Genomic DNA, 16,775 nt, shown 5'->3' with positions numbered 1-16,775 from the left:
AAACCTAACTAACTAAGGACATTACACACATCCATGCCCGAGGCAGGATTCGAACCTGCAACCGTAGCGGTCCCGCGGTTCCAGACTGTAGCGCCTAGAACCGCTCGGCCACGTCGGCCGGCCCTATGACAACAGTTTTTATAAAAACTGGGTTATATCAGTCCATCTTTTTGCCATTCTCAGCTGGTACTTTTACTCAGTTCTATATCATTTGGATACATTTAAGTAATAAATATCATGAAAAAATTAGGCCTAAAACAGTTTTTGTCGCCTGTTGTTTTTACCTTGATTCCTCTCCATTGTTAGGTTCTGTAGAACCCTCTTTACATTACTGTATATTGACAGCTTTTCATCTTGAATTAAATGACGTTACTGTGTAGGGTAAGCTGTACGGAACGGCGGGTGATATCCAGTATGTACAACAACCAAAAGAGAACAATAAGACTGGAAATGCAAGAAGGCAGCCGAGCGGTTCTGGGCGCTACGATCTGGAACCGCGCAACTGTTACGGTCGCAGGTTCGAATCCTGCCTCGGGCATGGATGTGTGTATGTCCTTAGGTTAGTTAGGTTTAAGTAGTTCTAAGTTCTAGGGGACTGATGACCTCAGAAGTTAAGTCCCATAGTGCTCAGAGCCATTTGAACTATTTTGAACTGCAAGAAGGACATGCTCGGATTAAAAACGGTGTAAGGCAGGGAAGTAGTCTTTCCTACTTTTCTGTCCATATATCGAAGAAGCAACGGTGGAAATAAAAGAAAAGTTCAGGAATGGGATTAAAATTCAAGATGAAAGGATGAGTTTCGCTGATAACATTGCTGTCCTCAGTGAAAATGAAGAAAACTGACGAAAAGTGAAGGCTGTGTTGAATGGAATGAACAATCCGATGCGTACAGAATATGGATTGGGAGTAAATCGAAGAAAGACGAAATTAATGAGAAGTAAAAGAAATGAGAAAACCGAGAAACTTAACACCACAATTGGAGACGACCAAGTAGATGAAGTTAAGGAATTCAGCTACCTAGGTGGCAAAATAGCTCACGACGGACGGCGCAAGGAGGACAAAAGGGCATTCCTCGCCAAGAGAATGTACGTCGGGAGTACAGCATCGAATGGTAACGAAACATGGACTGTGAGAAAACCGAAGCATTTGAGATATGGTGCTACAGAAGAGTGCTACAAATCAGGTGGAATGATGAGTTAAGGAATGTGGAGGTTGTCTGCAGAATCGGCGAGGAAAGGAGCAATTCGATGATAGGCAATGAAAACTTCGTAACTTCCTCTGAGAAAACCTCGTCATTTCAATAAAGAGTAAATCCATTATCAAAGATTGATTTGAAAGTTGATGAATTTCTGTAACCTGTCATTATCTGGGCTTCGACTAAATAGTTACTTACACTTTTAGCAACTGTATATGTATCACTTTGCATATTTTTTAAGTAACTGTTTTGGCTTCTCTTGTAAAATTTATCAAAATGCAGTATGAAGTTTTCATTGCCTACTGTGGATATGGAAAACACACAAGAAGAAGTGACAGGATGATCTCTTAAAATATCAGTGAGTGACGTCAATGTTACTAGAGGGATCTGTAATCAGACGGACTCGAATTCCAGCAAATTTTGTCTCCAAATGCGGCTACACCTAGAGGTTCGAAACCAATTTATAAATATTAAATATGTTGAAATGTGTGTGAATTCCTAAAGGACCAAACTGCCGAGGTCATCAGTTCCTAGACTTACAATTAAACTAACTTATGCTAAGCACAACTCACACACCCATGCCCGAGGGAGGACTCGAACCTCCGGCGGGAGGGTCTTTTTAAAACAATCAACCGATTTGCACGGGCGTATCGCTTACATACATGTAAAGATTTTGTCGAGCAGGTGTGGAGTTACTTTAACCACTACTATTTGGCTTTGCAGTTCACCTAAAGTTGCTGGACGAGGAGGTATATAGACAAAATACACGAACAGTCTAAAAATAAATACATAAATGAAATAATAATAAATACGGTAGATTGGCGCCATCTAGCACCGCAGTATTGCCCTACTAATGATCTATCGTCGAGGCACTCACAGTTAGAAACTTTCTCACATGAAGGTGCCAGTGCGGCAATGCTCCGTTCTGTTGAAAAAAATTGAAATTTTTGTGCATGTTTTCGCAAAAGCGAAAAAAGAGCATTTCACCATCAGTTTCTCCATAATGCATGACAGCTAGTCGCAATAATGACGAAGAACATATTTGAATTGGTCAGTAGGTGCACTGGCACTGCAGTTACTTTGTAAAGTTTAAGTTTTGATTATGTGCACAGGTCTGTGTGCAGATGCATCTGACATGGCAGTCTAAAAGGTAAATGGCAAAACGGTTTTCTCGGCCGCTTTGCGATACTTCTCATTTCAGACCGATACTCCACTGGCCACACTGTGCCAGCAACGCACCGGAGAGCCATGCGGCGATGGCAGCTCACAAGAGGATTGTAAATACTCATCCTCACCGATTTGATTCGTATTAATAGGTTGTGTAGATGACGGCTAGGACACCAACACCTGTGAAAAGGAAGGAGCAACTGTCAATCGTTTGTGAGAAAATCGAGTTTGAAAGTTTTAGGCAAGCAAATACACTGGTGTGTGGTGGCGAGTAGCCGAGGAGTGCGTAGCCGAGCGTGCAAGCGCCTCGTTTCGTAAGATGGAGTACTCCGGACTGAATCTCGCTGCTGCTGCTGCCTTCATTTTCTTCGTTCTCACGTAATTTTAGTAGCTGGTATATTATCATTGTGCAAATTATCAGCATCTAAGGAATTTCTTATTGATGACGAATCTCAAAATTCGAGTTTTTTCCCAACATTTAGGAAGCAGTTTACCATTATAACCGTATTCCTGCAGGTAAATTTCAACCTACCATGAGCCTCTTTTACCGGTATATGTACAGGTACGTACCGTATAAACCTATTTTCCCGATAATCCTGCAGCTAGTTTTGACCCGCCAGAAGTAGCTGCATGTACACAGGCAACTTTTGGTTGGTGGAGGGAGAAGAGGAACAGCGTTTACAAACACGAAGAATGCTTCATTCGTGTGTTAGCCCCCGAGGTAGTTACAAGTCAACGCTCCAAGATGTCTGATTTTACGAGTAAATATATTGATGAGCCTGGTTCTTTGACTGCAAGAGAAGTGAACCTGACTGAGAAACCGAATAGCTTTACAGTGAATTTTCAAGAGTACGATTAAAAACGGCACTTCTGTACAATAAACAGCTCCTTCTCCAAAACAATCTCATCGCGTGGAAACCTTATGCAGTAATAACACAAGAAAACACAGAAACTGGAGAAGAAATATTTCACGAAATTTTCGAAAAGCTAGCGGAGAAAGATCTCGTGGTACGGGACGAACTAATTGCCCACCAAGACATCGATGAACAGGGTGTTAAAGAAACTGAGGAAGTCGTTTCACATTCATCAGACGATTACGAAGCCTAAGATAAGCAGTCGTAAAAGTCCGGTGATTACGTTCCGCAGCATTACAAGATTATGGTCGTCAATCTAGCGAGAGAGTTACCAAGACGGAGATTGGGCAGTCTTCGTAGAAGAGGAGCTTCAAGCCTCAAAAGCATGAAAGGTTTGAAAACACGGAAAGAACATACAAATGTGGAACAAGGGATGAACAACTTAAAACAAGTGATTCGTGGATCTGTGACCGTTTCAGAGAAGCTCGAGAATGTAATCGGCAGGTGACGACGAGAAACCTCCAACAACGAGCTCCTGCTGCTGCTAGCCAATTTCCTGATTTAAATTTCAAGCTTCTGACTCGTGGGACGTGCTCTTCAAACAAAGGCAACGGATTCGTCAGAGAAACATAACCAAATTGTGTCCAAGAGGGAAAGTGCTTCACTTCAGCAAGTCCTTGACGCAACTGCAAAATACGACAAGGATTTTGCTATTAGCACTGATCAAACAGATATTACACGTACGAATACCTGATTCATTTACGTCAGTTTGCAATACTACTTGTACAGACCATACGATTCTAAATAGTAAATGTTTGGTCTAGGGTGCGAATATCAATCGACTTATGACCGAACTCTCGCCGAACGCGGAACAAAGGTGGTTCTTGTGTAGCGAAAGGACATTCGTACGATGTACAGTATGCTGTCACCTTATCTGGAAAATTACTACCAACGGTCTTTATTTGGACCAAGGGTGCAAAATGCAGCTGATGAACACGCTCGCATATACGATAATATCTGCGAAGTCCGGCAAACACCCCACAGTACTATATTGGTAATTTGTAATTGACGTGTTGAAGCCATACGAGGGACAAGAACAATTTCTTCTGCTCCTCGCTTCATAGGGAGGACAGACGAATCCGGTTTTGTACAACGAAATTTTTCGAGATAAAGCGAGTCTGCCAACGTGCAGTATTGAAGTAATTCCTCCAAAATGTACTCCGTCGATGCAGCCCTGCGTTGGTTATTTTTACAGGCAGATGAAAATCCTTATAAAGCGACTACAAAATTGCTCGTACATCATTAAACACAACAGAGAGATAACTTGAAGAGAAGACTTCAAGACTTCAATCAATCGTACGCCATCAGTTGTCTGCACCAATATTCGGTGATATAATCAGCTATGCGTGGTACGACGCGAAACTGAGTGATGATTGACAACCGTTTATGACCGTAAACCAAGTTTGTTTTTCAGTAGAAATATTAAAAAAAACATGCTCATGCAAAAACTCGGCGTTAATTACCTGTACTACGTGCCATAATAACGATTGTTTTGCACGTTTCTTCAATCAGTATCATCCTGATTCTTGCAGTGCTACATACGTGTCATAAATGTAGAAACAATGTTAGTAAAAATACTATACCGATGTGATAAAAATGGTCGTATATTTTTATTATTTCCAATGTCATTACAAAAATATTTTCTTTTTCTTTTTTTTCAGAATAAATATTATGCAAAAATAAATAAATCAGTAAATACTGATAGTTTATTCAGTTATAAAAAATCTATTGCTAGAGTTACGCGGGAATTAAAGAGCAGTGAGATTCGACCCAGAAACGTTGCGCTTATGAAATTAAACAATTATTCATTTTGCTGCAGACTGCTTGCCTGTTAGCGACGACACATTAGTGTATATACACATGCCTATAACTTTCAACCTCGATTTTCTCGAAAACAGTTGAGAGTTGCGCCTTCTTCTTTACATAAGATGAAGTTTTGTCCAAGCTCTACACACCCTGTCAACATGAATTAAATGGGTATTAAATCGGTGAGGGCAAGTACGTAAGGTCCTCTTGCCTAAAGGGAAGTGGTTCCGCGCGGTGGTGGGAGAAAGTGCTGGTGTCGTCCGTGAAACACCTATAGCTGTGAGTGAAGTGGAAGAAATCGCAGCGCACGTCCCTCACTTTCGTTAACGTGTGTCTATTATTTTGATTTCCGCGTAACTGAGCCTTTGGACATAGGTAAAATGCCTTTCCTCACCAGCGGATGTGCATCTTTACGTGACCTTGCTGCGGTCTCGCTTTTAGACCTCAGGCAGCGCCAGAAAGTTGTCGCAGCTCGCACTGGTCGGTAAAAGAGCCAACGGCTTCCGGTCAAAGTCCGCCCCCTGCTTGGCGCTGAGCGTAGACAAGCGGTGATCTTCCGGCCCATCGTGTGCATTGCTGGTCGTCTGAACTTGGGGATACCCTTCGTTCAAGTCGCTACCTTCAGAAAGCGACGCCGAGTTCGTTGCTGTAGCTGCCAAACAGCACTGTGGACGTCGCAGAGGACTCTTGGCCTCCCTTGGAGAGGATTATATTGATAAGTGCGAGTCTTGGAGAGAGACGGGCAGTTACTATTCATAGAAGTCACAAACAGCATTGTACATGTCGTCTGTAGTTTTATTACTAGATAAATACCCCAGCTAGAATGGCTAAAATCGAAAAATGTGTTTTATAATACAAAGACGTGGCTGTTTACCACTATCTAGAAGTGCACCGATAAACTTTCAGTGGTGATAGTAATGGACCAAAACAAGGAAAAAATGTGTGTTAAAAATTGGCTCTAAAATGAGTACCTTACGAGCTATTTGCACTTGCTCGTTTTCTACTGAACAAGTGCTCACAGCTCTTATGGTATACACTTTGAGCTTTGCAGTAGTAGAGACGTGTTTCGCAGTATCGAAAATGAAAACGTGCTCATTGCTCTTAAGATACGCATTTTAGAGCCCATGTTTGCAAGATAATTTTTTCTTGGTTTGGTCCATACTACCTAGTCTGAAAGTTTGTCGATGGCGTTCTGGTTCACACTGCATTTGTGTCCAATCAATGTGTGGAAGTATTTTTTAATTTCTTTATTTTTTTATGTGTATAGGCTGAAGCAGCGAGTAAAAATTTGTACCAAGGCCAGGAATCAAACTCGGTACCCTTGTTACTAGGGAGGTGCGCTGGCCACTAAGCCACCTCGGCACACCGGTTCCCACAACTGCACGGAATACCCCCCATACACCCCCCCCCCCCCCCTCCCATTTACATTCGATGCTGAGGTGCTGTTCCAGAACATGGAGTGCCTCGGCAAATCTGTTCGTGTGTAAGCGGTAATTTAAAATACAGTGCTCCAAACGTACATTCTCACAAATATCTCTGTCCATTTAAGGCCATTGTTTGATACTAGCAGAATTCTCTCGGCCAGGAAGGCCCTTTCTGCCAGTACTGTTCTGCTTTATGTGTCTCCCTCGCTCCATATGTCACGGGCTATTTTGCTGCGTAAATAGCAAAATTCCTTAACTTCATCTACTTTGTGATAATCAATCCTGAAGTTAAGTTTCTTGCTGTTCTTATTCCTGCAGCTTCTCATTACTTTCGTCTTTCTTCGATATACTCTCAATCCTTATTCTGTACTCAGTAGACTGTTCATTAGACTGAGTAGATCCTGTAAATTTTTCTTCGCTTTAAATGAATGTCATCAACGAGCCGGCCGGAGTGGCCGTGCGGTTCTAGGCGCTACAGTCTGGAACCGTGTGACCGCTACGGTCGCAGGTTCGAATCCTGCTTCGGGCATGGATGTGTGTGATGTCCTTAGGTTAGTTAGGTTTAAGTAGTTCTAAGTTCTAGGGGACTGATGACCACAGTAGTTAAGTCCCATAGTGCTCAGAGCCATTTGAACCATTTCCTTAAGGATTCTTATCGTTGATATACTTTCTCAATAAATTTTAATTCCATTCTTGAAATTTTCTCTTATTTCCATCATTGCTTCTTCGACATACAGATTGAGCATTAGGAGCAAAAGGCCATATCTCTGCCTTACACCCTTTTTTAATCCGACACTTCCGCCGTGGTCAGAGAATCTTATTATTCTCTCTTGGTTCCTGTACAAATTGCGTGTTACGTGTCTCTCCCTATAGCTTGTCCCTATTTTCCTCATAATTCCGAGAATCTTTCGCCTTTTGACATTACTGAACCCTTTTTCCGGGTCGACAACTCCAACGTAAGTGTCTCCATTTTTCTTTAGTCTTGCTTCCATTATCAACAGCAACGTCAGAAAGGCCCTCTGGCTCCTTTACCTTTCCTAAAGCCAAACTGATTTCATCTAATACATCCTCAATTTTCTTTTTCGTTCTTCTGTACATTACTCTTGGCAGCAACTTGGATGTTAAGCTCATTATGCGATAATTCACTTATTTGTCACTCTTGCAGTCTTTGGAACTGTTTGGACGATATTTCTGCAAAAGTTATATGGATTGGCGAATCTCATACAGTCCACACATCAACGTGAATAAGGGTTTTGTTGCCACTTCCCCCAACTATTTTAGAACTTCTGATGAACTGTTATCAATCCCTTCTGGTTTATTTGATCTTAAGTCTCCAAAGCTCTTTTAAATTCTAATACTTCGTCCCCTATCTCTTCTACATCGACTCCCGTTTCTTCTTCTGTCACATCAGACAAGCCCTCCCCCTCATAGAGGTCTTCAATGTATCCTTACCACCTATCCGCTCTCTCATGCATTTAACAGTGGAATTATTATTGCAATCTTCTTGTTACGACCCGTGTTTTTAATTTCACCGAAGATTGTTTTCATTGTTCTATCTGCTGACTCAGTCCTACCGACAAATATTTCTTTCTCAATTTCACCATATTTTCCAGCTTCCGTGCACTTCCTACTTACTTCATTCCTAAGAGACTTGTATATCTGTATTCCTGAATTGCCCTGAATATTTTATTACTTCCTTCTTCATTGATCAACTGAAGTATGTATTCTGTGATCCGTGGCGTTTTTGTTTCCAACTTCTGTGATTGCCCTTTTTAGAGATGTCCATTCCCCTTAAACTGAACTACTTACTGAGCAATTTATTATCGCAGTATCTGTACCCTTACATTACTTCAAGACTATCTCTTCATTGCTTCGTACTTCCGTATCTCTCTTCTTTGTGCATTGATTCTTCCTGACTAATCTCTTAAACTTCAGCCTACTCTTCATCACTAAATTTCGGTCTAAGTCTACATCTGCCCCTGGGTACGCCTTCCATTCCAGTATCTGATTTCTGAATCTCTGCCCGACCATGATGCAATCTAATTGAAGTCATCCTGTAAGGCCGGGGCCTTTCCTCAGCCTAACCTCCACCCGTTGTGAGTCTCGAGCAGAGTATTCGCTATTACTGGTAGAAATTTATTAATAGGTTAATAAATCTATTTACCGCACAAGCACAGATCGTTGAAGACAACGCCGCGTGACAGACAGTTGTGACTAGCCGATCCAGAAGATTCATAAATGAAATAACACCGAAAAGCGTAACCTTGGCCTGAAGCAGTGTAGATTAACACATGTGGTACTTAGCAAAGCTGCTGTGTTCTCGTATGTTCCTCCCTTACTGGTCGTCAAAATATGAATGTGCTGTTTCAGTGAAGCGATTAAAACGCAGAGTAATGGAACAGCTCACGTCAAAGGTCTGGGTAATGCGACTATTGTGCCTTCTAACACTGGTCTATTGCCGTGCGGGTAAACAAAAAATGATGTAGCACGTCCACGTATTGCCCTTTTCAAGAGTTCGCATTGTTCTTTTCCGCTCCGTTTTAACAGTTTCATTGAAACTCAACATTTACACTTATAGGAGGAATAAGGGAAGGACACAACTCGTATTTTGGGGAATATGACGTTGTAAGTACAGCACAATGTTAACGTACTGTATGTTGTTGTGAGTAAATGTTTACTTTTTCGCAAAGAATACCTAAAGACTGTTACACGAGATATTTCTTCAGCGACGAGTGACTTCTGTGGGCTTTATATTAGTTGACTTCCAAACATCTGTTACAAACGAATTCGCATTTACAGATACTTAAATATCTTCAACATTTCGCGGTCCTGTCAGCAACTCTATAAATATTAATTTTAATAATCAACAGCCTCAGTTGCACTGTTTATCTAGAATTTACCTAGGTTTCAGTCGGGATAACCCAACCTTCTTCAGACTAACAGTAACTACCGTTTGTCCATAGTGGACATCGTCAGGCTAAAACTACAAATCCATTAATTATCGTCAGACTATAAAGCTTATCTGGAACTGCCTCGTCCCACTTCGAGACCGCAATGCGGCAGCCTCGAGTGTTGTACTGGAACTTGAGCAGTAGTTTTAGCTTGAAGATGTCCACTATGGACAAACGGTAGTTACTGTTAGTCTGAAGAAGGCTGGGTTATCCCGACTGAAACCTAGGTAAATCCTAGGTAAACGATGCAACTGAGGCTGTTGATTGTTGAAATTAAAATTAATTTACAGATACAGTACTAGCACCGGCTTTGGTCGACATTCGACCAGTTGTGTCGATATCATAAAAATGTGACTGCGCTTTACATGTTGCACTATCACAAGCAGAAGGCATTGGACCTCATCTATGATTTTAAAAGAAAGTCTTGTATGCTAAAGTAACACACTCCAAGTAAAACTGTGTCTGTAGTTTGAGCCTCAGAACTGATCACAAGAAATGCTGCGTTGTAGCTGTGAATATAACTGAAATAACTCTTTGATTTCTCTTTAATTGTTCGAACAAGTTAGTCTCTTAAGCAGAGTGCTGAAAACTATCTTTTTTGTGTTAACTGCTCAAATTAACATTTCCCTTGTGTCAACACAATGTGAATGTCGTTGTATCACGTAACGTCAGATGTAAATTCATCAAACTGCAGTTATCATTCTCAAACATCTTTGGAATTTTGTTCAGCGCACATCTTCCAAAACAACAGTAGAACTGTCGTTATCAACTGACCAGAAGCACCATAGACGCTATGAAGCTGACAGCGAACAAGTGTTATTAAATTTTGTAAATATCGCAACAATCTCTGATCGGAAACACGTGCGATCAGAGACTCTTGTGGTATTTACAAAAACTTAATGTCCACATTATTCCTATTACTCTGTCTAAGCATAAATTGTATCTGTTTAGCTCTTTGTCTGTAGTGCTCTTCTGGGAGGCACAGCCTAAATCAAATATGTCGTAGCTACTGAGAATGAAGAAACTGAAAATTAGGAACTTACTTCAGATTGTGTGGTAACGGCGGCAAATGAACACGAAGTTAGTTCCGTTTACTATTAGACAAAAGTAAGCGAAGAAACTGACGCCAGTAAACAACGTTATGTGCAGACCTTGATAGCCGATGAGGCTCCATTTTGTTTTCAAATGCTAACAACATCAACGACTTAGCAGTTGCGCCATTGAAGCTGACCGATATGCGTGTGTTACTGCAAATGAGTCATTTGCAACATTGAAACATGAGCGGTCCTAAAGCGCGATTTCATGAAATGTTATTAATCTCGTGTGTCATTCATACCATAGCATCTGATTGGTGCGCGGAATAGAAGTTCTTAGCAGAGTGAGAGAAAGAGTGAAACTTTTCTGATGTGTAAGTCTACTCCCCTTTATTCCTCTTCGCGGCTGAGTACACACGTCACTATTTTTGCACATCTGTAGCTAGGTACCTTTTTAATTATGTAACTTTCTTTTCGCCTCCTGTACAGTGAGGTGATAAAAGTCATGGGATGTTTCCTAATATCCTGTCGTACTTCCTTTTGCCCGTCTTAGTGCACTATTTCGACGTGGCATGGACTCAACAATTCGTTGGAAGTCCCCTGCAGAAACACTTATCCGTGCTGCCTCTACAGCCATTCCTCATGCAAAAATGTCGCCGGTGCAGGAGTTTGTGTTCCATGTGATCTCCTGATTACGTCCCATAAATGTTGGATGGCATTCATGTCAGGCGATCTTAGTGGCGGAATAATTCACTCGAATTGTCCACAATGTTCTTCGAACCAGCCGCGAACTATTGTGACCTGAATTGTCATCCATAAAAAATCCATAGTTGTTTGGGAAGTCCATGAATGGCCGGAAATCGTTTCCAAGTAGCCGAACATAACCATTTACAGTCAATGATCGGTTCAGTTGAACCAGAGGACCCAGTCCGTTCCGTGTAAACGTAGCCCACACCATTCATTATGGAGCTACCACCAGCTTGCACAGTGCCTTGTTGACTACTTGTGTCCAGGGTTTCGTGGGGTCTGTGCAATACTCGAACCCTATCATCAGGTCTTACCAACTGAAATCGGGGACTCATCTGACCAGGCCACGGTTTTTCAATAGTCAAGGGTCCAACTGACATGGTCAAGAGCCTACGAGAGGCGCTGTAGGCGATATCGTACTCGCGTGGGGCGTCTGCTTCCATAGCCCATTAACGCCAAATTTCGCCTCATTGTCTTAACGGAGTCGTTCGTCCTATCTCCGACATTGCGTACTGCGATTATGTCACTCAGTGTTGCTTGTCTGGTAGCAATGATAACTCTAGACAAACGCTGCTCCTCTCGGACGTTAAATACTGGCTATCGGCCACTGTGTTGTTTGTGATCAGAGGTAACGCATGAAATCTGATATTCTTGGAACTCTCTTGACACTGTGGAGCTCAGAATATTGAACTGTCAAACTATTCTTGAAACTGAATGTCCCACGCGTCTAGCCCTAACTGCCATTTTACGTTCGAAGACTCTTAATTTCCACCGTGCGGCCATGATCGCATCGGAAACTTTTTCACATGAATCACCTGAGTACAAGTGATAGTTGCTACAACGCACTGTCCTTATAAACATTATGCACGCGATACCACCGCCGTCTTGTATATGTGCAAATCGCTATCTCATGACTTTTGTCACCTCACTGTGTGATTATAATTAAAAATCGATGCTTCGCGATATCCTTCTTGGAATAGATCAATTAACCCACGAATAGATTTCGCTTAATGTACTTTCGAAACCTTATGTTTCTGCGACACAATGAAAGCGATACCCGCTGGAGGTTTTGGAGGCCATTTCTCAGCGTCGCATTGTGCGGGAGTAGTTAAGTAATTTCCGGGCAGACGCCTGGGCTGCCGTGCCCTGGCTGTGCCCCCGGCATCCCGCCTCTGTTTGGCGGGCCGTGCCTATGCGGCTGCCACGGTAGGGGCGCGCGTCGTAAAAGCCGGCAGCGCCGCTACAGAGAACCGCCCGCCCTCTCTGGTTTATGCAGTCGCGTCGTAGCTGTGAGCGAGTTCTTTGTTTTCGCCGCTTTGCCTTTAGGTGGCTGCTGTACCGCTGCTGCTTCTCCTCTTGTATCCTCCCCCCCCCCCCCCCCCAAAAAAAAAAAACCGCTACTCAAGACAAGGGCGTTCGCAGAATACAGGATTGCACACGGCTCTGTACTGGCACCTTTGTTTTTCACTGTTCGGCAAAGACGCAAAAGTTGCATCAACGAAAGATCAACTGTTGCAAAAAGAAGGGCATGGATTAATAAATCAAGGAACCACAAAAAGTTTGAAACATCGCTGTTGCGGGCCCACATTCTGAAGATAGGATTGATGTAGCTCTCGTCGCTAGCCTGTCCTGTGTAGGCCTCTTCATCTCTGCGTAACAGCTACATCACACATTCTTTGGATCTACTTGCTGTAGTAAAATGTTGTTCCCCCTCTAAGAGTTCCTACCCCTTCCATTACTAAACTAACGATTCCTTGATGCCTTAGGATATGTCTTCTCACTTGATCCCATTGAAGTTTTCCATAAATCCCATTGAAGTTTTCCATAAATCCCATTGAAGTTTTCCATAAATTTATTTTCATCCTAATTCGGTTCTGTACCTCCAATTTGTTACTCAGTCTACCCATCTAATCTTCAGCATTTTTCTATAGCTCCACACTCCATAGGGCAACGGCCTCGCCGCAGTGGATACACCGGTTCCCGTCAGATCACCAAAGTTAAGCGCTGTCGGGCGTGGCCGGCACTTGGATGGGTGACCATCCGGGCCACCATGTGCTGTTGCCATTCTCGGGGTGCACTCAGCCTCGTTATGCCAACTGAGAAGCTACTCGACCGAATAGTAGCGGCTCCGGTCAAAGAAAACCATCGTAACGACCGGGATAGCAGTGTGCTGACCACACGCTCCAAATATCCACATGCTCACTGAGGATGACACGGCGCTCGGATGGGCCACTTGTGGCCTGATGACGGAGTGGTTTTTTCCACATTTCAAAAGATATATGCAGACTGAAGCAACGAATGGCAAAAATTTTCATTCGTTGCTCCAGTCTGCATATCTACATCGCAGATGTTTGAGACTTGAAAAGATCTCTGGAACCATATAGTTTCATTTCATTCAAGGTCCTATGCCTGGATTTTAGGCAGGACCCCCATTTAGTTCAGTACCGAGGTAGTATTCCAGTACAATAAGAGAGCTTCTGTCTGTTCGAGTTTAGTGGGAATAACAAGTGAGCAGAGACGCGAAACGGAATTTCGATTGCGGAAGGAGGCATGCTAAGGAATTCCGCGCATTTGTGCAAACCCACTGTGCCGGGGTGACGTAGAGGGTTGCCGGCACGGTAGCTCAGCATGTTCGGTCAGAGGGTTAGCAGCCCTCTGTAATAAAAAAAAAAAGAGTTAATCGATTAACAACGAACTTAAATCGGATGTCTTACGACGTCCGCCCCGAGCAGATGCAATAAACGAAACCCAACAAAATGAGATTTTTTTAAAAAAATAAGAGGTTAGCGCATCTGGCTAGCGAGCAGGAGACCCGGGTTCGAATCCAGACGTTGGTACAAATTTTTATTTGTCATTTCAGTCTGCATACATACATAATAGATGTTTGAGACATGAAATGGTCTCTGGACGCGTAGTTCCATTTGACATTTCATAACCTTCTGCAGGTATTCGCTTCTTGTCAGTACTGTTCAAAATTCCTAGTCTGCTGGTTAAATTGTGAATTAATGTTAGCCCACGACCAATTCACACATGTAGTGGAAGTGGACTCAAATCTCCCCAGTTAATGAAACCAAATCTTAGGAATGCAAGACGAACGAGTACAGTGCTCGTTGCCATCACACAGTAACAAGTAAAACTGAATCGTACTGATACCAGACGAACGAGTTGAAAACTTGTTGCTTTCACAAAACAGTAAGAAATTTATCCTTGTGTTTGACCACTGTGCGCAAAGAAAACGCCGACACAGTGAAGTTAACAAACTGGGTATATAATAGGTTACATATACTGTATTAAACGTAAAGCAATTACAGCTCTCGGTCACAAAATTTAAGTATTTTGACCAGGTTTTGACACCTATATGAGTGCCTTCATCAGAAATTAAATATTCAAATTGGCCTATAATATAAATACAAAATTATGGGAATTTTTTTATATAAAAGTGTAAGTACTGCCTAACAGTACAGGAAAGAAACAGTACTTACATGTTACGTATAAGATAAATATCAAGAGAGAAAGGCTTTAGTCACAAAAATTTAAAAAAGAATACATGAAGGCGAGCCACTATGGGCTGCTCGTATATATAAAGCCACAGGTAGTAACAGACTGAGGCGCCCGTGTTAGCAACTGCGGGCAGGTGAACATTACACCAAGAGTGCCATCTAGTAGCCGTAAATGTAAGTAGGCTACTTAACATTTAAAATATAGACAGCTGAATGTTAAGATGAACAGCATTGAGTACATGAACTAACAAACAAAGTTCTATTTGACAGCAACAGACATGGTAACTTATTGTTTATGTAAAAGCTTAGAAATACAGTTTGAAGACTGAAAGCTGATTAACAGTAATGTTAATGGCCACCCCCTGCAGCTGAGTGGTCCAAGACGACTGGGTGTTGTTGTGTCGCCTTCATCAACATCATTCATCCCCCTTATAAAACTGGCACTGTAGCTCAGCGTGTTCTCTCGGAGAGACGGTGGCCCTCTGTAATAAAAAAACTGAGTAAAGGAATCAACGATCAGCTCGAACGGATGTCATGTGACGTCAGATCAAACGCAAGGAGCAACACGGAACAAAATAAAGAAATAATAATAATAAAGTGACCGCGACAGGATGTCAATCTTAAGGGCCCTTGTTCATTTTCTCCGCTCAGGTGCTGAGTGTTGTGTTGTCCTAATCTTCATCATTTCATCCCCATCGAGAGGCAGGTCGCCGAAGTGGCGTCAAATCGAAATACTTGCACCCGGCAAACGGTGTACCCGACGGGAGGCCCTAGTCACACGACAGTATTGTTAATGAGCTTTCAGTCTTCAAACTGTATTTCTAAGCTTTCGCATAAAAAAGAAGTTACGATGTCTGCTGCTTTCGACTAAAACTTTGCCTGTTAGTTCATGTACTAAATACTGTTCATCTTAACATTGATCTGTCTATATTTTAAATGTTAAGTAGCCTACTTATATTGTCGGCTAATAGATGGCACTCTTGGTGTAGTGTTCACCTGCCCGCAGTTGCTAACACGGGCGCCTCAGTCCTTTAAAACTTTAACATAGATGTATGTCCAATGTCTCACCTAACCAGGAATAATTGTGGGACACGTTAAAGGATCTTGAAATTTAACTCAAATATTCGTATAACAGAAGTTTAGTTCCTCTGAATGCTTCAAGCAATTAACAACAGATTAACAGAACAAAGTTATCCAAATATTCAAATAAATTCATCAACTGAGGCGTTAACACTGTGGGAGGTACCAAAATTTATAACGATGCTCAGGCTTGTCTTTGGTCAGTTGACGATACTTTGAATTTAACTTCTGCTGGTGGAGTGGCGCCCTCCGCAGGGCAGGATTAACATGTGACGATGCGGGAAATCAGCACTGGAGATAAGGCCCACCCACTTTCACATTTTCTCCGTGTCTGAGGTCAGAAGCTGTAGGGACATCTCCCCACCATCACCTGTACCCTTAAAAATGCCTGATTACCTGCGAAAAGTTTAGTTTTAACTCTGATGTGATGTGAGCCGTACACCGCGAAGGTATTCGATGCTTCTCACTGTGCGTCCTGCGTAAAATCAGAGTCACAGCACGAGCTTTCATAGTTAATCACAAATTTTTAAGGTGGAGAAGTGAGGCTGGTGATAGCTTCGCTGCCGCTCCTGCCCCTTAATCGTGAACCAGTGGGGAAAGGGGGTCGACCTTACTGCCACAGTGCTGATTTCCCACAGCAGCACATGGGAATTGCACTTCCCAGATCACGCCACTCCGCCAGTATTAGTTAGAATTCGAAGCTTTATCACTTGACCAAAGAGAAGCCTGAACACCACTAGAAAGGAAGCAGACATTGCTGCCGGCAGCCATTCATCTCCTAATGAAGAGAATGACGATTATCTTCGAAATTTCGAGACTGAACTCCAATTTGTTGAAGTTTGTAGACCTAGATTTTATAAAAGAGTTTCACTTATTCGCAGGATTGCTTGTGTCTTCAGCAACATGTGGTGACGTTCATAATTCGATCTGAACAAAGCAATATTCGTGATCCCCTCC

General features: G+C 42.4%; 1 protein-coding gene and 1 pseudogene across 1 annotated transcript in view; both read left to right on the top strand.

Annotated features, from left to right (window-relative positions):
* Window positions 1–16,775, top strand: part of LOC126284526 (uncharacterized) — a 270,111-nt gene that overhangs the window by 46,931 nt on the left and 206,405 nt on the right. The window lies entirely within an intron of this gene.
* LOC126287626 (5S ribosomal RNA) lies at window positions 13,185–13,302 on the top strand (annotated as a pseudogene).

Source organism: Schistocerca gregaria, chromosome 1 (assembly GCF_023897955.1).
Source record: "Schistocerca gregaria isolate iqSchGreg1 chromosome 1, iqSchGreg1.2, whole genome shotgun sequence".
Lineage (NCBI taxonomy): Eukaryota > Metazoa > Arthropoda > Insecta > Orthoptera > Acrididae > Schistocerca > Schistocerca gregaria.
The sequence above is the reverse complement of the archived record's forward strand: the minus strand, read 5'-3'. Positions and strand labels throughout refer to the sequence as shown.